The 8,249-nt window shown below is 32.0% G+C and overlaps 1 long non-coding RNA gene across 1 annotated transcript; it reads left to right on the top strand.

The window, feature by feature from the left end:
• The first annotated feature begins 5,430 nt into the window (after positions 1-5,430).
• LOC119644364 lies at positions 5,431-6,238 on the top strand. Its single transcript, XR_005248506.1, has 2 exons — positions 5,431-5,881; positions 6,020-6,238. It is a non-coding gene; the product is annotated as an uncharacterized LOC119644364 (long non-coding RNA).
• The last annotated feature ends 2,011 nt before the right edge of the window (positions 6,239-8,249 follow it).

Raw genomic sequence — 8,249 nt, 5'->3', positions numbered from 1 at the left:
TGTGTATAGTGATACTACATACATTACATACACTATAACGAGTCATTGACCGGCATATTGTTGACCGTGTTTGTTAAATTTCGTATGCAACGAGAGGACGGAATTTATATTTACAACTCTCCCTTATATACAGCACTCCAAGTGATTTTTGTGATTTATTAAATTAAATGAATGTACATACATCAGCAGGGGCACCCCAAAGAAAACAAAGAAAAAATGAAGAGTTTTATGTATAAAACTAAGCGTAATAAAATTTAATTATTATATATATATTATGAATGCATGTGTTTATGTGTCATATATGGTTTTTTTTTTTTTTTTTTTTTTTTAACTTTATATATATATATGAATAAAGTGTGCAAGTGCGTTCATTTATATTCGATTCGACTCACTCTAGCGTTTGTTTGATTAAGTATACATGTATGTATATGTTTGCGTGTGTAAATTTTTCTTCATATAAATTATATCTGTACTCGTTTATTTTATTTTTAAGCATAGTAATGAAACGAAAGCAACTATCACCCCTTTAACGTCACCGTCCTCACCCACCTTCATTACTACAATATTTTATACCTACGACGTGCATATGTAGATTTCAAACAAGTAATTAAAACAATAGTCCATTCAGTTACGGATGAATATCAACCGTACACATGCAGCGGCAGAAACAATCTGACGTACACACAAAATGTTTATATGTATATATGACAAAAAAGAAATAAAAAAAAATAAAAATAAAAAAGAAGAGGAAATAGGAAAGAAAATGAAATAAAATTAAATCCCAGAAGTTTGTATGGAAAAAAAGTTGACGTACGTTTGATATACATAAATACATATGAACAAATACAACAACTCTATGTTACATTGATTATAATGATCATGATAATGATGATGATGATGATAATGATAATGATGATGATGATGATGATGATGATGACGACGACGTTTACCAACAAAATTATATGTAACAACAACAACAACAGCAACGTTAACTACGGCTACGACGACACAACATCAACGAGAGTATAATAATAGTACCGCCACCACCAGCTCCAGTTAGTTAGCTAAAGTGAGGGTATGAACGTGTTTGTCTGTCTGTACATGCTTAAATTTATTTATTTTTTTTTTTTTTCTCCGTTGATTTTGTTTATTTCTGTAGTCTTTTTATTTTTTTTTATTTTTTTTTGTTTTATTATAAATTTGGTATGACTTGGTGTTGTATAACTGCGGGTTTCATGTGCGATTTTAAAGTTTGAGTTAAACACGACTTCTCTCTGCTACTATGTTTATATTGTTGTTATTGGTTAATTCGCATGCACCCTACACAACGTATTATATGTAAGTTTTTTTTTATATGAAAAAGTGATGATCTCAAGGAGCCAGCCATCATCGTTTGCCGTAACACTACAATAAACTGCTGTTTCACTGACTGCCACTGTGCAAAGTATTATCCTTAAGCAATAAGCGACAACGATAACAGCCATCGTTCGTGCATAGTTAAAGGAGTCATAGAATTATTCAGAGTCAACAAGAGTGCCAATATAGGAGTCATCATACATCTTGCCTTATTACTTACACCATCTCCTGCTGCCGCCCAACTTTATCTTTACCATGAACACCGCGCGTTGCAATCTTCTGGGCCGATATGTTATATTTGTTGATTTATATGTTTCGTTTGTTTGTTTGTTTGTCTGTCTGTCTGTCTGTCTGTCTGTTTGTGTGTGTGTGTTTGTTTGTTTGTTTGTTTGCGTGTAGGTACCTTTTACTATTGTGCATTATTGTGCTGCTTTACTGGTACATTTCTGCTGTTGTAGCTGTTCTTGATGTTGTTCTTGTTGTTGCTGTTGTTGCTGCTGTTGTTGCTGATGATGTTAAATTCTCTTGCTTCATCTTTTCTGTTCCGTTCTATTGTTGTTGTCTTTTGCCTGTTTTCTGTATATTACTTACTTATATGTATTTACTCTTGTATCATTCAACAACAATAATAACAACTTCAGTTCGTAATGTATGTTTATCATCTACTATTGCCCTACGTCTGTATGCCGGTGTGTGTGCTTGTGCATTCACATTTAATATGTGTTTTTGATTTGTTTTTTTTTTTTTTATTTTTTTTATCCACATTATTGTTCTTCTACTGTAAAGTATTCATGTTCGTCGTCGTTTACGATGAACAATTTTTGTACTGTGGGTCACGTGTAGCTAAAAAGCGCTATATTGTCATTTATATTGATAGGAGGAATAATTCATTGAATTAGTTTCGCGAATTTCATTTAATATCGACGGTATAGAGATTGGAAAGTAATGTGTGGGAGTTTTGTGTTTGTATAGAAAATGACATTACATAACCAAACTAAACAATCAAAAAAAAACTTTTTGTTTATAAAAAATTCGAAGCAGACTTTTGATAATCGCGATATGTGCGAAATGTGGTCTCCCTTCCTGCTACCTTATATAGAATCGGGAGATGTTTCCTAATAGTTAAGCGCCATCAGACTTGTGCGATTTTCCATTACATTTAATAATTGATTCAGTAACTAACTCTTAATGGATCATAATTACCGCGTTTGTTATCAAACGAAGACCTAGGGTTAGTAAGCATACAAACGCACAACTATTTATTGTAGATAAAGGTCATAGATCAATGTGACAAGGGTATTATCTTCTTCATCTCTCTTTTTGTATCTCTCTCCTTGCTATTCATTATGGTCTTTCTTAATGCTCATAACTTACTAGACTAGTAGGCTCTTTTTATTTAAATGTGGAAGAAAAATGTTAGAAGTCCCCACTTATAAAGGGGCAACATTCTAAGAGATTCTAAGAGGGATACAGCTTTAAAAACGTTATTTTGAAAGTATTTTTAAAAATTTTCTTATGCATTTTCGAAAAAAAAACTCTTCTACTATTACAAAAGACATACATAGACTTCGATCCGCCCAAATGGCCGAGCAACCAAGAGTCTGGACTACCACTTAACTCTCCCAATGATCGTGGGTTCATATCTCAAGTGCGGTAGAGTTTTTAATAAAAATACCGAAAGCCTTAGATGCTAATGCTTTAAGATTTTAGTCTTAGAATTTATTCTCTTGTAATAATAAATAACAATAACAATACAATAGACATTAATAGAAAAAAAGAAAAAAAAAATTTTTTAATTTTGTGATTATCTTACAAAAGATTTAGTTAAATATATTTATATATATATAATTAAATAAAAAACTCGAAATTTTTCAATAAAAGAAAATTAAAGGTATTTTATAGTTTTTATGCCCCACTGTCCATCAATGCTGTCTGTCTAGTTAATGCTGCTGCCTGTTGTTTTTGTTGTTGTTATGATTGGTATTGTTGTGTTTATGTATTTGTTGTCGTAGTCATATCGTGTGTGTATAGTCGACACATAACCCAAAGAGTACATACTCGAATTTGCAGCCATTGACTTGAATTGCTTCAACGATGATTTCGTAAATTTAGTTTTGTTCGGTAATTCGTCGCGTAAGCAGGAAAATTAGAATTTTGTCCTCCGGTCTATGGCACACAGCTTTTAGAGATACATACCCGATTCCCTTTCGCCTCCTTCCCCCGCACTCTACTACTAACTAACTACATAAGTAAGTGAGAGAATACAACAAAAAATTGTGAATGAATTGGAATGGAATGGATTGTAATTGTTGCGAGAGTGTTGTTTGTTGTTGCATATCTAAAAGCGTAATTGTGAATGCGTATATATATATATATCTATATATATATATATAGACATATATACATTTATATATATGTGAATTCGTTTGTCGGTTTTATTTCATTTTATTTATTTATTTATTTTTTTTTTTGGGAGAGTAATCTCTTTGTGAAATTTTCGTGTTTAAACAAACACACCAACACAACACCACAGGCCGAAGTATAGTGAAAAACGCGTCTTAAATTGTGTGTTGTGTCTTATATAAAGGATATGTATGTGTTATTTATATTATTATATTAGGCGATATTACAAGATAACAAGAGCAGTTTGTTATTATATGTGTATGAGTTCACAATATAACGAAATGGGAATATGTGAAAAATGTGTATATGTATGAGTTTATATGCATAAACGCTACTTACTACTTACATAATGTGTCGGGTCTCATTTCGATAACTGTTGACTGGTTGGTTGTAAGCTTATGCTGCTTGCTTTGTGTTGGTTTATTTTCATTATACTTAACATATATTGCTCGAATAGGAGAAGCGTCGTTCGTCGTCATGTTATGTCAGTGTATCAACACTGTATCAGCAAGACCATTAAATATTAAGGAATATTACTGATTGTCTATTTGCAATTGCAATTTGTCTGTCTAATCTCTCGCATCAGCATTTAATGACATTTCGCTCGTAAACTTTCTAATCTCGACTTGACGATGCTGTTTTCAATTAAATGCGGTTTTGCTGAGTATTTATGGTTATGGTGACGTGACGCACTGTCACAATGTCTCAGCCCTTTGCCCATATATGTATATATATATATATATTCTTGTCTCTCTTTCTAAATAAATGAACTAACAAGTCATTATTCGAAAAAAAGCAGAAAAAAAAAAAAGATTGAAACTCTATTCGACTGCTTAGCATTCGTTCAAGTTTTTTGTATGCACATCTGTGTATGTAAAATGACAACAAAGTTGATACGATTTACCCTTCTTTGGTGTGGAAGCTCTATGGGAAACGTAAGCAGAGTATAAAATGCGCTCCTAACAAGCATAACAGCGCAATCCTTAAATATAAAAAGGCTAAACATACCTACAGACATATATGTCCAGTCAGTCAGTCAGTCACTCAGTCAGTCAGCCAGCCAGCCAGCCAGCCAGCCAGCCAGCCAGTCCCCCTTTTCCCCCCACCCCTCTTTTTCCATATCATTCTATTCTATGCAAGGCTGAGTTTGTTAAGCATTGTTTAGTACACAGTCGCTCGCACACCTTTTGTTGAAACATAAATTCGTTATTCTTCATACAAAACACAAGAAATTCATTCTTTTCGTGGCAACAATTGTACATAGTCGCCGACATTCGCATCGGTATTTACTTGATGTGTGTATTTATGTATGTTTTTCGTGTTCTTCTTCTTATTATTATTCTTCTTCGTTATAATAAGTATGCGGAGTAGTGCAATAACACAAAGTGTTTTATACATATTTTATTTGGTTGTTGTTGCTGTTGCTGTTGCTTTTGCTGCTTCTCCCATTTTTTTTTTTTCGTTTTTTTTTTTTTTTTTTTTGTTTTTTGCTGTTCGCATTTATATTTTGTAAAGAGAATAACCAGCCAGGCAACCAGAGTCAGCCAGCCACACATAAAAATGATTGTTGCTATTGTCGTTGTTGTTTTTATTTTTGTTGTTATTATTACAGTGCTGCGGCACTTTTGTGTATACATAAATATCTTTTTCTTGGCCCCAGTCAAACTGCCAGCCAGCCAGTCAACCAACCAACCAACCAACCAACCAACCAACGAAACAAACAAACAAACAAATAAACAGCAAAGCAGCAAAGCCAGCCATCCAAGATATCCATATATTTTTTCCCTTTTTTTTTTTTCATTTGGTGGTATTTAATGCTGCATGTGTCGGAAAGTGAAAAAAATACAAAATTTCTATAAGAAAAACCAGTGCAAAAAAAAATAAAATAAATATATATATATATATATATATATATATATATCCACAACAACACCAACAATAACGACATAAACTACTAAAATATCAACGAAGACGACGAGGAATTGTTAAAAAAAAAAGGAAAGAAAGAAGAAGAAGAAGAAAAAAATTAAATAAAAATTTACAAAAAATGTAAAAGAAAGAAAAGTTTTCATAATCAATAATCGGTGTATACATCTTATCCAACCCTGTGCGGGCTCTTTGTGTACGTATATACATACATATATAAGTAGATATATATATATATATATATATATATATATATATATATATATATATATATGTGATGAAAAATTGTGAAAATGAAAGAAGAAATCATTCTCTATTTACATATTTCATGCAGCAAACGCAATGGAAATCATTCCTCTATTAAAACATCATGAATAATTATTAAAAAATTTGATGCATAAAACTGTCAATTTTACCCCACAAATCCATGTTCAACAATCGGCCTTTAAAATAAATTTCAAAGGCTTCATTCTCTATATTCATTTGGAGGAATATTTATGGATTTATTATTATAACTACTTACACATTTAATTGGATACACAAAAAAAAAAAACCAAAAGCAAAAAAAAAAACAAATAAAAAAATCGAAACAAAAAATAGGAAATAATTAAGGTAAATTTTTTATTTTTTTTTATTTTTGATACCTAAAAGCAATGTGATAAAATAAATAAACACACTTTCAAAGTATTAGTGATCATAAGACTTTCGCTAAAAAATCACTTAAGAAAAAAAAAAAAAAAATTTTTTTTTTTCTTTCAAACATCACCCTCATCATGACACTATCCCGCTTAATAATATCGTTTACTTTTTAACTACAAAATTTTGCATATAAAATGTATTCAAAATTTTCCAAAATTAATTTCATTTAACATAACATGCAACTATATATTTATATATATATATATATATATATGGTCACCGGGAAGAAACAGCTGTTGAAAATTTTGTTTTTCTTTAAAATATAAACTTAAAAAAAAAAAACTCTTGACTCAAATAACTTTTTTTTATTTTTATACTCTTACGCCACTTATTCTGCACGGGCATATTACGTTTATGCGGCTATGCATTATATACTTAGCAGGATTTTATGTAGACTCACTTTCTATATTACGTCGAATCGTTTGCGCTGACTTGATTAAAGCTTATGTGTCCATCTGTCTCGTGTCCAACCTACAGGTAGTAAGTTCTGAAATATTTTAATGAAATATTGGTACACTAACCTGTTTCGGCTCAAATCCATTGAAAATGGTTTCTTCATTTCCTATATGACGCTTTATTTGGAAAAATCAGCAGATGGATAGTTGTATGGTGGAGTAGGGGAAGAGCTCTGCCTCACTTAACACGTTAAGGACGGCACAGTTTTTCCTATTCCGCATAAGCATTCACTTGTGAGCCACCGGTGGTACACGCCGTCCTTATATATATAGATAACAGCTTAGATGTAGAAACGATAAATAATTCCATTTCTGTTATTCCTTCTATTACGATTTTGTGAATCTACACTTTTATCGCAATTTTTTGCCAAAAGTATATGGAAAAGACAAAGATTGTGTTAATAAGAAAAATTTCAAAAACAATTTTTATTGTTGTAGCAAAAGTTTTGTTGTTGATTTGATTTGATTGAATTTTACGGAAATTAACTAAATATTTATAGGAGGCAAGTAAGTGTTCGCGGGACGAATAGACAACAACAACTATGATAAAAACAATTCAAGCGATAATCTAGCACTAAAATGTATTATCTTCGTGATATCGAATCGAAAAATTTGTATAAGTTTAAGTCAAATTAAATTTTAACAAATTTTATCGACTTGAAATTTGGCATATCAAATCAATTCTTGTTAATACGCGCGCTTTACCTATGTCGCTTGATTCACATAGTAAACTGAATACGTTCACTACTATCGATTCTCTAAACTTTTGCAAGTGCACTGCGAACCGGATGCGGGGGCATGCCATTGTGCTGAATGTGTTTTATATGCATTTCATAAACTACATCACTTGTATGCTACGGCGTATAGTTTGTGTGGATGTGTACAACATCCAGAAGGAGTTGAGATGCTTCCACCTTTCATTATACATAGCGATTTACAAGATGTCTTTAGGCTTGTCTGTCCGTCCAGGGCGCATTTATTGACATATTTCGATGACTGACGATGTCTCCCAAACACAAAGGAGATCGTAAGGTAAGGCAGACTGGTAGAATACTTCAGGGTATAACATCAGCCCACCAGTGAAAGAAATTTTCGATCATAAGCGATCGTGGATAAAACGTGAAACACACACACACATATATATATATTCTTCTTTTCCATTTCACGTGCCTTTGCCCTTTACAAACCCCGATCGTCTGACTGACATTCTGACATCATGACTCTATTCATATATTATTCCGTTACATAAAAATGCTTGACTTGGACTAAATATATATTGTTTTCTTTTACGCAAAAAAGTGAGCCAAGGACGAGCACTATGGAAAATGATTCGGATCGCATCATTTTTTCAACAATGTCCGTATATGAACAAATGTGTTAAACGAAGTGATGCAGGGTACCTACCTAGTA

The sequence above is a fragment of the Glossina fuscipes genome, unplaced genomic scaffold, assembly GCF_014805625.2.
Source record: "Glossina fuscipes isolate IAEA_lab_2018 unplaced genomic scaffold, Yale_Gfus_2 114092, whole genome shotgun sequence".
NCBI lineage: Eukaryota > Metazoa > Arthropoda > Insecta > Diptera > Glossinidae > Glossina > Glossina fuscipes.
This window is presented reverse-complemented; position numbering and strand designations above follow the sequence as displayed.